The sequence below is a fragment of the Octodon degus genome, unplaced genomic scaffold (assembly GCF_000260255.1).
Source record: "Octodon degus isolate 3935 unplaced genomic scaffold, OctDeg1.0 scaffold00026, whole genome shotgun sequence".
In the NCBI taxonomy this organism is placed as follows: Eukaryota; Metazoa; Chordata; class Mammalia; order Rodentia; family Octodontidae; genus Octodon; species Octodon degus.
Genome location: NW_004524602.1, coordinates 2447022 through 2462522, shown reverse-complemented (window position 1 = coordinate 2462522; position 15501 = coordinate 2447022).

The following is a 15501-nucleotide window of genomic DNA, read 5'->3' as shown; positions in this document are numbered from 1 at the left end:
CATGCTCACATATGTGCCCCATACACTGCATTGTCAGGCACGCACGCAGAGCAGGCCCACAGACGTGAGTGTACAGCCAGAGACCGCATAGAGCATACATATTCCTGGGCCCACTATGTGGCCTTACAGGTTCCTGCTCCTACCTGGACACCAGAGGCAGTAAGAAGGCCACAGAGCAGGCATGTGGAGCTCTACCACGCAGGACAGACACCCGTGCATGAAGGCACTTGTTCACATAGCCATTTATACTCATCTTCAGCAGGGCATGGGCCACACACACACACACACACACACACACACATGAGAGACTTGGCCAGGGCATTGGGTGTGACATCATGCATGGACCACCTGCATGCACATGTGGGTGCATTCAGAGCTGCTGTGTTCTGCTTTTCCTGGAATCTAACAAGGCCCAGGGGCAGGCTGGTTAACTCTCTGGAGGATGTGAGGAGCCCAGGGCTGTGGAACTGAGGACACTTTTAATTAATTCTTGTCATTCCTGGAAGAGAGGGAAAGAAAGGAAGGAGGGAAAGGGAGAGACAGGAAGAGGAGAGCACTGAGTGAGGAGGAGCTAAGGGTAGAGCTGGAAGCACAGGGGCTGAGAGGAGCCTCAGGGCCACAGGATGCTGGGCAGCTCAGGCAGAAGCAGCCCCCAGTCTCCACTGTGCCCTGCCCCACCTCCCCTGGGGGCTGTGGCCTTTGGGGCTTCAGGGACAGGTGTCCTGGAAGGCCCCTCTCCTCACCCCTGCCCCATCTCAACCCAAGGGCAAAGTAGGGGAGAATGAGGGTAGACATGGGTCAGGGACTCTGGGGAGAGAAGGGAGATGGTCAGGAGAGAGGGGTGGGAGACAGAGACACAGGGTGGGAAGGAAGCAGGAAGAGGTGAGGGAGGACTGAGGCGCAGGAGCCAGGCAGGTCTGAGGCACCCAGGGATCCGGAGCAGCCGATGGAGAGATGGAAGAACCCTCCTGCATGGAAGCCGATGGAAGCCGATGGAAAGAACCAGACTGGATGGTGTGAAGACACGATGGTGAGAGAGGATGCTGTGTGACCCTGCCTGGCTACCCAACCTCTCTGTGCAGTGGGGGTCTGACTTGGCCCCTGAGTGGGCCAAAGGGCTCCGGGCGAGACTGGCCAGGCCCCTTCCTTGCTCCACTCCTGTTCAGGTCAAGAAGCCTAGGGGCAAGGGAGCTTGGTGAGGGCTTGAGGGACTCAGGCCCTCTGCAGGTCCCCAAGGTGGGAAAGCAGAGAGAGGAGGAAGCCCTTGTGGGGTCGCGCAGTGCAGAGTGACAGAGCAATTGCACTGAAGATTAAAGGAGCATAAATATCTGTTCCAGCACTGGCTGGGTAGGATGCAGGAGGGTGTGTGTAATTTACTGGCCTGCTCCCCGCATGGGCACTTGCTAAACTCGGTGTCAGGAGCCTTTCTGAGATGGCTTTATGACCACCAGCTGCTCCCAGGCCTCTCCTGGAGAAGCAGCTCCTCTGGAGGTGCTCTGGGAGGGGCAAAGCTTGTGCTCGCTCCCAGGCCTGCTCCACTGTCCCCTGTCTGTGTCAAGCCAGACTCTAGGGAGAATTGGAGGAGGCCCAGACTGAGAAAAAAATGCCACCCTGGGTCCTGTGCTGGAAAGTGCCTATGAAGGGAAACAGGCCCAGAGAGGAGCATGGTAAGGGGTTCAGCAGGGTCTGGGTGCGCACAGGTGATCCTGACACCCCGTCCGTCAGCTATTGAAGGTGTCTATTCTCATGGGCAGCAAGCAGAGCCCAGACAGTGCCTGTCTTCCCCCTGGAGCTGGGGCTGGGATGTGGGCACCCAGATCCTGCAGCCTCCATGCTTTACCTTTGGGCCAGGATGCAGGGCCTGGAACTGCATATGTGGGGCTCCCCTTTTCAAGCCAGCCCTCCACCCAGCAGCCCTGGGAGGCAGGTGGACTCACCTGCAGTGCTCGCCCATGTCTCCTTGCTCTTCCTCTCCTCACAGGCCACCCCAGCCTCTGGCAGGTTCTTTCTCCATAACTCGGGGGTGAGGTGGGGGTTATATTCTGGCTGTTGTAGCGGGGTGCTCCCCTGCACCGCTCTGGGGCTGTCTTTCAGAGAGGCACTGATTCTTCTCACCAGAACGTCCACCTGGCCCAAGGCTGGTGAAGGGCTCTGCTTGGTCTCTGGGGCTGAGTGTGTGTGCCCTGTATGTAGTGGTCCAGGGAGCACCCGCAAGTCTGGGGTGGGAAATTGTCCCCAGAACAGGGGGTGGCAGGAGACCATGGTCCAGGCTCAGGCAGTGGCTGAGCTGGGCTCCCAGCAAAGCTGGTTGCATATAGGGCTCATGGTACGCAAGCGAGGAAACTTTGTCCTGCTTCAGGTGCTTAGAGTCCTGTGTAGAGGCAGGGAGCCCACATGCTACCACCCGAGGCATAAGAGAAGGGGAGTTTAGCTCCAACTTAGGAGGAGGTACCCCCTGGGGGTGATGTGTGCTGCTGGGTGGGGATGTAAGTGCTTGGGCCCAGGGTCCCTGGAAACATCCCAAGTAGAGTCGTTGGCACAATGGGACCCCTCTCTCAACCAGCCTAACCCGGTGGGTGTGGAGCCTGTGAGCTGCCCTGCTCTGGGAGGCCTCTTGTCCAGCAGGGCCCACTGCTGTTGGGCCAGCAGTGGGAGCCCTAGAGTGTGCCGGGCAGGGAGCAGGGCTGGGGCTGAGCCGCTCTGCTTGTCTGCGGTGGGAACAGCTAGCTACACGTCCTTGCCAGGCTGGGCTCCCAGGCTGGCATCAGAGCAGGCTCCGCCCTCTGGAGCCTGATGTCAGGGCTAAAATTAACCCTGCAGTTGTGGAAGCAGCAGGGACACAGTCATGGGAATCCCCCCGCCCTGTCTTTCTTCTCAGAAGTTGTGCCAAGTGCAGAAAGAGGAACACTAGCCTGAAATATGAGCCATTTGGGGGCGGCAGGAATCTAACTGCCTTGCTGTCCATGCTCCTGTGCAGGAACTTTGGGTTCCAGAGGGCAGAGGCAGGAGGGTGCTGCCTCAATCTCAGGTACTACTTGGTGCAGTCCCAGATGTCCAACTAAGAGGGGGCAGGGCTGGGCCCTAAGGCCCTCAGGGCACCAGCCAGGCCAGATTCAGTTTGCCTCTTGCTTACCCAGGTGCTGGGCTCCTTACTCCTTTGGTTGCCATGGGAACCCCAGGTGGCTGAAGTTTGTATGAGCCTGGGTTCTGGAAAGAGTTAGGCCAGGGATCAGAGGACACATGGGATGGGCCCCAGCCCAGACTGAATGCCTGCCGCTCCCCAGGCCTGGAGCCTCCTCTGGGCCTTGTCTTATTACCACACTTGGTCTGCCTTTTACCTCCATCCTCCCCCCTCCCCCTGCTCCCCACAGCCCATAGCCTCACAGCCTCCAAGTCCTGGCCCTTCATTCCACCGCCACAGTATGCCTGAGGTCTTTCCCCTTCACAGCAACTCCTATCGCTCATCTGACCACAGTGGTAACCTCCTGGCTGGTCTCTGTTCTTCAGTATACCCACCTCACTGTCTTTTCCAACACTGCCCATCATGTCCCTCCAGCCTAGCACCTTGCAGTGGTTGCTGCCCTTTGGACAAAGCTCTGCTCCTACCCTGTGTGGTCAGGCCAACTTTTTCTCTGGCCTCTTCTCTGGGGTGTTCAGACCTGTGACACAGATAACAGCATGCTAAGCCCCACTCCCAGAGCCACATTCTAGGGAACAGTAGTGTCTTTCATGAATTAGTGGGTGGGCCTTGAACCTGGGTTCCACGTGGAACACCTTTGAGAAGCATGACAGCCTGGGGGTGTCTACCTCCTGGAATTCACAGACCTCACTTCTATGCCATAGGCTCTGAGAGACCAGAGAGTTCCAGAGAGTTTCAGCTACAAGTAAAGAAACTGTGGTCAACCCAGGAGTGAGTTTCCCAGGACCTACCTTAGATCTCCCTGGCCCACCCTACATCATGGATCTGGGGTCCTGAGGGTATGGGGGGGATCCCGTGGGGTACTTCTTGGCCCCAGGCAAAGTAGGCACTGGAAGGCCAGCTGCCATGACCATCAACGCCCACCCTCCCCCTCACATCTAGCATGCTGTATATTTCTGGATGTGTTTTCTGTAAATCATACAACCTTCTTTTCAAACTTGATCTGACTGCTGCAATGAAAGCCTGAGACATTTGACAATAGATATTCTGCATTGTCAACCTCTCCTGAAACAGGGAGACCCATCAGCGCAGTGAGTTCCCTCCTGAGGCCCTAGAGTAGCACCAGCCTTTTGCATGCAAAGCACCCATCTTCAAGCTACCTGCTGCAGCTGCACTCCTGCTGAGCCCAAAGACATGCGCACTTCTGACTCTGTTGGAGGTGTGTGTGGCCCTTCTCAAGCACCCTCTTTCCTAGGGTGACTCCCACGGAGCCCAGCCTTCTCAGGAAACATCCCTTATGCTTTGTGGAGTACCAGGGACTGGCTGTGGCTCTAGGCAACTGGTCTCCGGGTTGTGGCAGTGTTGCAGTCATGCTGGCTGGTCAGGCTGGGGGAGGTATAGGAAGGGTTACCTGTAAGATCCTCTGTGTCACCCGCCTTGGGCTCATGGCGGCGGAGGAGGTGGAGGCCCAAGCAGCAGCTCAGGTCATGCTGGGTGTGAGAATCTCCCCCTGCAAGAGCTAAAAGCAAAAGCAGTGTGGGACCGACCACTCTGGTGCCTCAGAGACAGCTCCCTGCAGCAGAGCGCCCTCTAAAAATAGCCTGCTCACTGGGGCTGCAGGCCATGGCTCCTGGAACCTGGAAAATCTGCCTCAGGGATGGGTGACCTGATGAGCTCTCCCAAGTCCCACTGCACATGGGTTCTCAGAGGCAGGGCTAGGGCTGCGGAGCTGTAAGGACCACACCCTGCCTGGGAAGATCATGAGGACACAGGCTCCTGACCCCAGGAGGAGGCCTACTTGTATGTCCTCTACTATGTGGACAGCTGAGGATTCCCTTCTTTAGTTAAGGCCTGGCGCCAGGGTGTGGTTCTGCCTGGGTGGGTGAGGGGAGGCTCATGGTGGGCTCTATTGAGGCTGGTCATTGGAGGTCTCTGAGCTAGTCCAGTACCAGCCACTTAGGTATTTCCTGCCCTGGAACTGAACCTCTCCTTCCTACCCCATCCCACTTTTCTGACCTAGGGACCCCTGGGGTACCTTCTTCCTCCTGCTCAGAGCTGGTGCAGATGCCTCCATCCCTGCTTTGGGGGACCACCCACCTTAGAATCTTAAGGTGATATATGAAACGTTAACCATTTTACTGGCTGGGCCAGGCCCATTTCAATCAAATGTATAGATACCTGTTTAGGACAAAACATGCGCCCACATTTCTGACTCAGTAAACCACTTTGGAGGTCATGAACTCCTCTCCTGGAAGCTCCTGTGTGCAAAGGCTGATCCCATCTCATCTTTTTTTTTTTTTTTTTTTGTATTTTAGGGAAGGACCTACAGGGTGTTCAGGATCTCACTACTAGATTGGACTTGGAGTGATTGGACTGTTTACAGCCTCCCAAGTGCTGGGATTACAGGCACACACCACCACACCCAGTCTCAATTGCCATCTCAGCGCACCCTGGGGCTGGGCTAGCACAGTAGGCCCTGGGGTCGAACCCCTGGCCCCTGTGCCTGCTTGCAGGTGCTTTAATGTGCTGAGCTATTTGGATGGCCCTTCTAGATGGTTTTAAAGGTCAAAGATAAGCAGCCATTCATCCCAGCCTGACCCCCACCTTGGAAGCCTCATGGTGGGCAGCATCTCCTCTGATACTTCTCTCCCTGCCTGGCATCCGCCCACCCCCATCCAGCTGCAGGCTCAACCTTGAGCTGTGGTGCCTGGCATCAGGGTGTGGGGATGGCTTCTGTTTTTCCTCAGTGCCTCTGAGGGTGAGCTTTGTCTCTGTGGCTTACCTGCCACAATCTGTGGCTCACCTGCCATGCTTTGTGGCTTCACCTTCTAGTGGCCCTAACATCTGCTTAGATCTCCAGTGCTCTGCCCTGCCAGCCCAGACCTCCCTCCTCTCTGCCTCAGTCATCCTCACTGCCTGCTGGAGGCTGCTTTCCCAGTGCGAATGGTGCCCATCCTCTCCTGCCTCAAACTCCTCCCTGAATCCCAGTGGACAAAGTGATCTTAGAATTAATGTCAAGGGAGAGAAAGTTGTGTATGATTCATAACACTTAGGGTGCAGAGAAGCAGAGTACCCCATGGTAGATGCGAAGTCATCAAAGGGGGCCTGGGAGTGGCCCCAGGCCTGTGAAGACGCTGCCCTGGGGCTGTGGGGGACTTGGCAGTGGGGTGGGAGGAAGCTGTCTCATGCAAATGAATTGAAACAAGGTTTCGTGGCAGGTTTGACAAGCAGCTAGGAACAAAGGCTCTGTGATCTTGGCTCCCAGCTCCCTACCCAGCTGGCTAGAGGGAGAAGCTCCCTAGGGGCCAGGGGGAGGGGACATGGGAACGGAATTGCAGGCACTGGGCCTTGGGGAGTCAGTAGAAAGCATACCCAAGCTCACCCTTATCCTCTCTTCTGCCCTGTGCCCTTGGCCCACGCCTATGGGGAGAGATGCCTGCTCTCTCATGAAGGTACAGGCTTGGGCTTGCTTCCTGGGTTTCTGAGCAATTATTATTATTTTTTTTCCTTCTCCAATGGCCTTTAGATACACAGAATCGGATTGACCACAATCCAATTATGACACAGACACGTTAGTGAGCCACGAGGGCCACCACCATTGCGTGGTATGTCTGTTTGCTTACACTAGCATGCTGGATGCCTTTGAACTCAGAGCCCTGCAAGACCCAGAACCTTAACAGTGTCTGTGCTTGCCTGTGGGCCCTGTCCTCACCCACCCCAGCCTCCTCTCAGTTGTGACCACCACCCTGAATTATGTGTTTTTTATTCTTCCACATTTTATTGCTGCATCAGTTAAGATCAACTAGGCTACACCAGGTAACAAAAATAGCCCTTGGTCTCAGTAGCTTAACATGACAAAAGTTTATTTTTCTGTCCGGGCAGGTTGGCAAATGGCTCTGATTATTTTTTTAAAAAATTGTATTAGTATATTTTTGCAGTATGAGTGCATACACGTAGCTCATCTTTTTTTTTTTTTTTTTTAATTTTACTTTTTTTTGTGGTACTGGAATCAAACTCCTGAGCCAGGCAGGCGCTTATGCTGCTGAGCTATCTCCCCAGTCCCTCACATAGCACACCTTGATCTTTTTTAGTTAGAGGCTCTGCTTATTGCAGACACTTGGGGACCCTGGCCTGTGGCACAGCCACCATGACCACTTCCACCCTCAGTTTTGGGCTCTGCTCTGACGGAGAGAGAATTAGAGCCTTGTACCAGCTCTTAGAGGTTTCTGCTCAGAAGTGATGTTGAGCACTTTGCTGACAGCTCACTGGGCCCTGCTCCCCCTCTCCCAGGCCACACCTAAAGCCAACAGCCTTCTACCCGGAGCCAAGGAAGAAGCACTGTCTTGCTGAGCATGGGAACTGTCATCTAGCTATGTCGCTGTGTGGACTTCAACTGCCGCATGCTTTATTAAATGTGCATCACATTATATGTGCTCTTCAGAACTTTGCTGTTCACTCAGCATCATGTTAGGAAAAGTCATGATTCTGAGGTGGTGGTAGCTGGTGGCTGTGGTTTTTCAACTTTAATTTCAGGCCATGAAATGACTATCCATGTGTGTTCGTTTTTCCTTCAAAGTGCATTCGGACATTCTAGGACCCTTTCCTTGCTCTAATGAATGCTGCTGCTGTGAACAGACTCTTTGAAACTTCACTTTGATTTCATCATCCAAATTGTAGGGTTTGTGCTACTCACGGCTCCCTAGCCTGGAGTTCTGTGTGGCTCCTGACTCAGATCCAGGACTATGGCCTGGGTGGCTGAGTTGCTCTGTGATGGAACTCCCATGCCTTATCTTGTTGTCCCCGGCCACTAGACAAATGAACACAGATGTGGCTGACCACTGTGCTCCGGAAGCTCCTGCCTATCACCAGGAGGACAGACCTTATTTAGGCAAGGACAGGATGGCACATTCTAAACCTAGGTGATGGAGTGTATGGTGTGCTGGGTGCTGGTGACAAGAAGGGTCACTCACTTGCAAAGCAGACGTTCGTAGAATTCCCTCTGAGACCCAGGCCACTGAGATGGAGGCCCTGCCTGCAAGGAGCCTCTGATGCTACAGCAGCAGGGATGGTCTTGGACAAGCTCCTGCGTGAGCCATGTGGGAGCTGCGCGCTGTGTCAGTGTCCTGTGATCTGAGAGGTCTCAGCGCTTAGCCACGTGTATCTCCAGATCTTGACACGCGTGCATTTCTCTCTTGTGAACACAGTTTTATTTATGTCACTTTGGCATCCTCTGTACTGGAATGCAATAGGAACCCGAATCTTGATTGGTGGATCATCATTTTTCTAGATCATAAAGTTCCTAAGCTAATGCCTATGTTTTAAATTCTTCTGGTTGGGTCACTTTAAAATATCCCTGGAGAGATGAGATAAGTAAAGGTTTCAGTTGATCTTTCATTTTCTCCAAGTCTTTGTCTCTCTCTCTCTCTCTCTTTTTTTTCCTTCCTCTCAGTAGCCGGTAGACCAAAATATTGCTCTCTTGGGAAGTTAACATTAAACATGACCCTAATATTACAGAGGCCCCCATTGCTTTAAAGCAGCCGTGGCTCACATCCAAATTTAAATGTTGAGAAGAAACCCTGAGTCTACCTCTGACCAGCAATGTGCTTCTTATGATTGCTTTAATTAATAGTTTGTGAGTTGGGCATAGTATGCACGCCTGTAATCCCAGCACTCAGGAGGCTGAGGCAGGAGATTTGCTGTGAGTTTAAGGCCAGCCTGGCCTACATAATTTTCGGCCAGTCTAGGGTACATTGTGAGACCCTATTTCAAAAATGAATGGAACAACAACGACAAAAAAGAATACTTTGCAGGAAGGGATTTGGGACCTTTATTGTGATGTCTTAGGCTGCCTCTTCTAGCCACATGTTAAGAGAGTGGCTTCATTGTGTGTGGCCCAGGAAGTGGGCACCTTGATGAAGGAAGCTCAGGGGACGAAGCACCCAGAGGAAGTGGGTCCAATTCTGCCTATGTGGGGGTTACCCAGGGAGAGTTCACAGAGTGGGTGGTGGCTGAGAGGTGTTGAGGACCAGCTGGTGTCAGCCAGGAAGGGAAGAAGGGCCGGGTTCCAGGCCAGGGGAGCCATATGTACAGAGGCAAAGACATGGTAGGACTCGGTACCTCAGAGGCAGTGAGCCCTCTGCAAAGTCCAGGACTGAGGCTGAAGCACAGGACAAGGCAGGCCATCATGGGGACATTGCCCAGGCACAGCAAGACTCGTTCTCTTCCCATCTTAGGGGCGTGACACCCTGAAATTGGAGCATGAGGCAGGGGCCGGGCAGCACATGAGAGGTCATCATGACTTGCATTTTAACTATGTTAAAATGTACCGATTCAGGGGCAGTGGCATTAAGTGGAGCAACCATGGTGGGTAACTATCCCCACTGTCCATCCCCAGAATCCTTTCCTCACCCCAAACAGAAACCCTGCACCCACCTAGGCATGGAATCCTAGCCCTCTGGGGTGGTGATGCAGAGGATCACAAATCTGAGCCTAGCCGGGGTCACTTGGCAACTTAGTAAGACCCTTTCTCAAAAAACAAAGCAAAACAAAACTCAACAAAAATGAAAAGGATTCGAGATACAGCTCAGCGTGAAGGCCTGGTTTCAATCTCCAGTGCTAGTAAAAACAAAGACAAGCAAAGAAAGAACAAGTGTCCCTGCATCCACTGAACAGTAACTCCACACTCCACTCCCCAGCCCCGGGGCCTCCATTTCACTTCCCATCTCTGTGAATTTGCCTGTTACAGGTTCCCCTATCAGCAGAATAACTGCAGTATTTGTCTTTTGGAGTCTGGCTTATTTTATTCTATGTAATGATTTCAAGTTTCACCCACACTGTCACATGTATCAGAACTTCCTTTCAGCTTCTGGTTGCGGATTATTATTATGGGATGAAATCTTGTATTTGTTGGGCATCGCCGGGCTTCCTGATAGAGTGCGTGGCAGAACACAAGAGCGGGCGCTAGAGTAGGGGATGTGCTTGACTCTGTGCGTGAGGAGGGGTTGGGGCGAGGAGGTTCCGGTAATGGTCCGGTCATAGAGTTTGGATGATCAGAGCCTTGCTTAGGGCTCCCTTCCCTTCTTTCCCTCCCCTGAACCTCCAAGCCTTTTGTTCCTCTATTTCTTTATCCTTTGGGCTGGTTCAAGATGTGCCTCAGTGCTCTGGGAATGCCGGTCTCCGGTTTCTCTTTCCCCAGTGGCTTGGCCTGGAGCATGGCAGGGTGTCTCCTTGGGCACTGGAGTGGGTCCCAGGGGCAGCCCACTACCCTGGGGGAGTCAGCTCCTGCACCTTGCTTCCACCCTCGCAAGTGTCAGGTTGTGTCCCCCAAGCCACTACTCACCCCTCCCACTCCGGTTGGTTGCAGAGACAGGGTTGAAGGAGACAGAACAAGCCCCAGGGGTGTCAGTAGCAGGGTTATAATCCAGCGGGATGGACTGGGCTCTCTGGAGTCTCATAGCATTTTTCCAGACCCAGCCACTTTATTACCGTATCGCTGAGTGATGGGGCTCGGGGGAGCTGTGGTTCCAGCAGCCGTGCTCCCTGCCTACGATTGATCAAGCAGCAATTGGGCAGAGCAAATTCCTGCTGCTTCCTGCCACCCCATCCTCCTCTTCTCCTCTGTGCCTGAGGCGTCCCCTTTGGGCAGCAGAGAGTCACATCCATGGTCCTCAGGCTCCAGGAAGGATAGCTTCCTCCACATCCTGTGGTCTGGTAGTGGCTCAAGGCCCTTTCCTGGGCCTTGAGTTTTCTCTGGGGGGGAGGGGGACGGACGGACAGGTGTTCCCTAAGGCCCCTTTTGGCCCTGACTTTATTTATTTATTTATTTGGCGGAACCAGGGATTGAACTCAGGCCCTTGCACTTGCCAGGGAAGCGCTTATTCCACTGAGCCATCTTCCCAGTCCCTTTTTTAAGACTTTAAAGTGAATTGTGAAGTGATTTCTTTTGAGACTGTGACAATGTGGGGGAGTGGGAGGGGACACAGGTAACCACAGGAGCTGCTGTAGGGAGAGCATTTTGTTGTTTCTTCCTAGAAACACTCATTTCTGGTCCCAGGCTAGTGACTGTTTTCAAGGCTAGTATAGAGTTGAATCCCTGAGGTCACAGCCACACGATGTGGGGGAAGCTGTCCCTCCTGGAGCCACATGGCCACTGGCATGGCTCTCTACTGCCCAGAGGGGACACCTGGGGAGCAGAGGAGAGGAAGAAGATGGGGTGGCAGGAAGCAGCAGGAACTCACTCTGCCCAAATTCTATACGTTGTGATGCCTTCTCAGCTCACTGAATGTGGTGCAGCGTCTCCAGCCCGAGGTGGCCAGACAGGGCTGCAAGGATCCCGTGCCGTCTCCAGCACGCCACCATCACAAGCCTGTGGCGGTGGGAAGAAGGCTGTGCTTTGGAAACTCCCGGGGAAGGATGTTTCACAGATCAGAGGATTTATTGGGCAGGGTTTTATAGGCACAATATTGGGCCGAGTCACTCTGGTGAGACATTGTCAATGATTTATTTTCTTCCAAAGCAGGTAGAGATGTTAACTAAAAGATATGGGGCTGCAAAGAACAATGACTTTCTTAACAAGGGTGAATGCAGGTGATGTGGGGGCTCTGGTCAGCTTGTGGTTCCTTCTGGACCAAGAGCTTGTAGCCCCCCTCTGGGAGGGGTGGGAGGCCCACATTGCTGGGCACTGTCCCCGAGGGCACCGGTGGGATGTGCTTGCTCATACACAGGATTGGTCCAACCAGTGCTGGGAGGGGGCACCCAGGAAGTAGGCACCAGCATTCTTGAGGTGTTCAGAGATGCAGGTGATAAGGTAGGAGCCCTGGTTCCCTGTCTTAGCTGTGCCGTTAACCATGGCAGACCCACAGTCAGGGCCCACTCTCTGAGCTCAGCGACAGCCCTATCTGCTGCCCATTTCATTGGGCATCTTGAGGATAACCATGAGGTAGGAAACTTGAAAGTATTTTGGCAGATCCCATCCCACACTCCCATCCTCTGGTTGAAACATTCGTGCCTGTGTTTAAAGGCCATCACCAAACTTTCTGAAAGAAATCATATCTAACAGGTCTACCCAACTAAGTCATAAGTCCCCAAAGGTAGACACAGATAGGATGAGAAGTTGTGGGTTGGGGTGCAGCTCAGTGGGATAGCACTTGGCTTGTTGCCCTGGGGCCTACAGTTTCAACCCCAGCAGCACAAAAAAAAAGGTTTTGTAGTATGTGAAGATCCAGTTTTGCAAGATGGGTGTGAGGCATAAAATGATTTCACTTCTGCTCCTCCCTGTTGCCTTTCGTTTCTCAGCTTTAACATTTTTGCCCTTTTCCTCTTTTTCTTTTGTGTGAAGGATTGAACCCAGGCCCTTTGAACTGAGCATCCTGTTTTATTTTTTATTTTGCGACAGTGTCTCACTGTGTCACCCATTTGTCCAGCCTGGGCTTGAACTTGTGATCTTCCTGCCTCAGCCTCCAAGAGTGCTAGATTATAGGCTTGTGCTGCTGTACACACCTAATTTTGCTCTTTGCTTCATTGTTTTTTTTTTTTTTTTCTTCTACTTCATTTGGGCCATTCTTGCATTCTTTTTCTTTCCTTTTGAGTTAACTTAATATGCTTATTTGATTTCTTTTCAAAGGTTTAATAAATCTATTTAAAGGTAAACATTTACTTCTAAATATTATTTTAGCTGCATCTCACAAGCTATAAATTGTATTCACAATCTTTAGTGGTTGCTCTTTTTTTCCCTAAAATTTTTGTATTGTAGTAAAATACACTTATCATAAAATGTACATATTAACCACTTTGAATGTGCAGCTCAGCAGTGTTAAATACATTCATAATGTTGTACAACCATCACCGCCATCTATCTCTATAACTCTTTTCATCTTGTAAAACTGAAACTCTGCCCATCAGACAGTAATTCCTCATCCCTTTCCCCGGCCCTTGACATTCGTCATTCTGCTTTCTGTCTCCATGAATCCTAATACTCTAAGTATCTCATATTAGTGGAACCATACAGCATTTATCCTTTTGTGACTGGATTAATTCACTTAGCATAATGTCTGTAAGGTTCACCCATGTGGTAGGCTTTCTCTCAATTTCCTTCCTCTTTAATGCCAATTGTCTTGGTGTTTTTTTTTTTTTTTTTTTTTTTGTCAATTTCTCTTAAGCATTCATTTGCAGATGCATACTCAGGTGATTTCTCTGTTTTAGGTATTTCAAATAAGGTTGCTACGAACATAGGTATAAAAATACCTGTTTAAGACACTGCTTTCAATTTTAGAGGGAATTTACCCAGATGCAAAATTGTGGGATCACATCATCATTTTATTTCTAATTTTTGAAGAGCTGCCCTATGTTTTCCACAGTGGCTGTACCATTTCATATTTCCATCACTGTGGGACCATTTTCAGGATAAATAATATGTTAAGTTAAAAATAAAAGCTCATTGTGGCTGCATAGGTAGATGGTGTACAAAGTAGCCTCTGGAATTCAGAAAGGAAAACCACAGACCAATGTCCTATGATAACATTGATGCAAAAATGTTCAACAAAACACTACCAAATCGTATTCAATAGGACAGCTTTAAGAAAAGGATGCTATACAGGACCAAGTGAGATTCATTCTTGGAATGCAAGGATGGGTTGACCTGTAAATCAACCCATGTGTCACATTAGCAGAATTAAGGAGGGAATGCATGATCATTTCAATTAATACAGTAAAAGCATTTGGAAAGTTTAATGTCCTTTCAAGATTTAAAAAAACCCAATAAAGTAGGGATGAAAGGAAAGTACCTCACTGCGATTAAAAAAAATGTAAACCCCAGAAAACATCATACTTAATGGTGAAAGATGGAAATTTTTTCTCTCAGATCAGGAGCAAGGAAAGGGTTCCCCCTTTGACCATTTTTACTGAACATGTTGGCATGCATGAAGTTCTTGCTTTGATCCTCAGCGGTGAAAAAAGGGGGGAAGAAGTAAAATGGTCTCTGTTCATAGAAAAATATGATCTTTCCTGTAGAAAACCCTAAGGATACTCCACAAAACATGCTGGATTAAAAAGTAGCAAGATACAAAGTCAATATGCAAAAATCAGTTGCATTTCTTTATGATAATAATGAATAATTTGAAAAGGAAATTATGAGAAATGATTCACTATATAACACGATCAAGAAAATAAAATATTTAGAAATGAATTTTACTAAAGAGATGAATGGTATGTACAGGGAAAACCCACAAAACCACTGAATGAAATTAAATGGGATGTAAATAAATCAAACATCCCATGTCCACACATTAGAAGAGTTGATACTGTGCAGATGTCAATATTACCCAGAACAACCTGGCAGATTCAATACAATTTTTAATAAAATCCTGCTAATGTATTTTGCAGAAGTGGAAAAAGCTATTCTCAAATTCATTTGGCACTCTAAGGGAACCTAATAGCTTTGAAAAAAGTCAGAGTTTTACTTATTATTTATTTTAGATTTTTTTCTTAGTCCACATTTGCTGTACAGAACAACTGCACTCCTTGTGTGGAGTTGGTGCATACCCAGGACACACCTTAATTCCTTTCCATCTCTGTTCACTTCCTTTCTTCCCCTTCCCCAGTGAGAAAGATCTATCTCTCTGCTTCCCATTATCTATGTTTTTTTAAAAAAAATTTCCTTTTTATTTGTATTTTGAGTTTCTCAGATCTAAGAGAAATCATGCACTATTTAAGCTTGCTTGTCTTCTCAACTTTAAAACTTATTACAAAGCTACAATAGTCAAAACTGTGTAAGGCAGACACCAAGGCAGACCCAGTGGATGGTGGTGGGAGATTGGCCCATGATGGCCAGATCTGGCTGATTTATTGTGTTGAGTCTTTTGTTTCTTCCTTCCTATCTGTCTGGTTTCCATAGCCATTGCTGAGGGTTTAATCTTGAGACCACTTAAATTTTAATACACTGAGATTCTTCGAAGTCTGAGTGAATCTCTAGCATCCTCTGCAGTGAAGTTTTCCAAATGTTCTCTGGAATCTCAGTTGTGCACTCATTCCTATTTTCTGTGTTGCTTCCTTTGGGAGCACCTTGCCATTTGCTGACGTGCAGCCCTCAGGATTATTTCAGTGAAGTTCTGCTGGCTGTGAACTCTTCCTGTCTTCGTATGCACAGAAAAGGTTTTATTTGGTTTTTAATTTTTTAGTGACTAGTTACAAATACGTTTTATCATATTTTCAACAAATGCTTAATACTTTGAAGAATGTACAATGTGTTTTTCCCTCTCCTATGGTTGCTTCTCTTTCTTTCTTTCTTTCTTTCTTTCTTTCTTTCTTTCTTTCTTTCTTTCTTTCTTTCTTTCTTTCTTTCTTTCTTCTTTCTTTCTTTCTCTTTT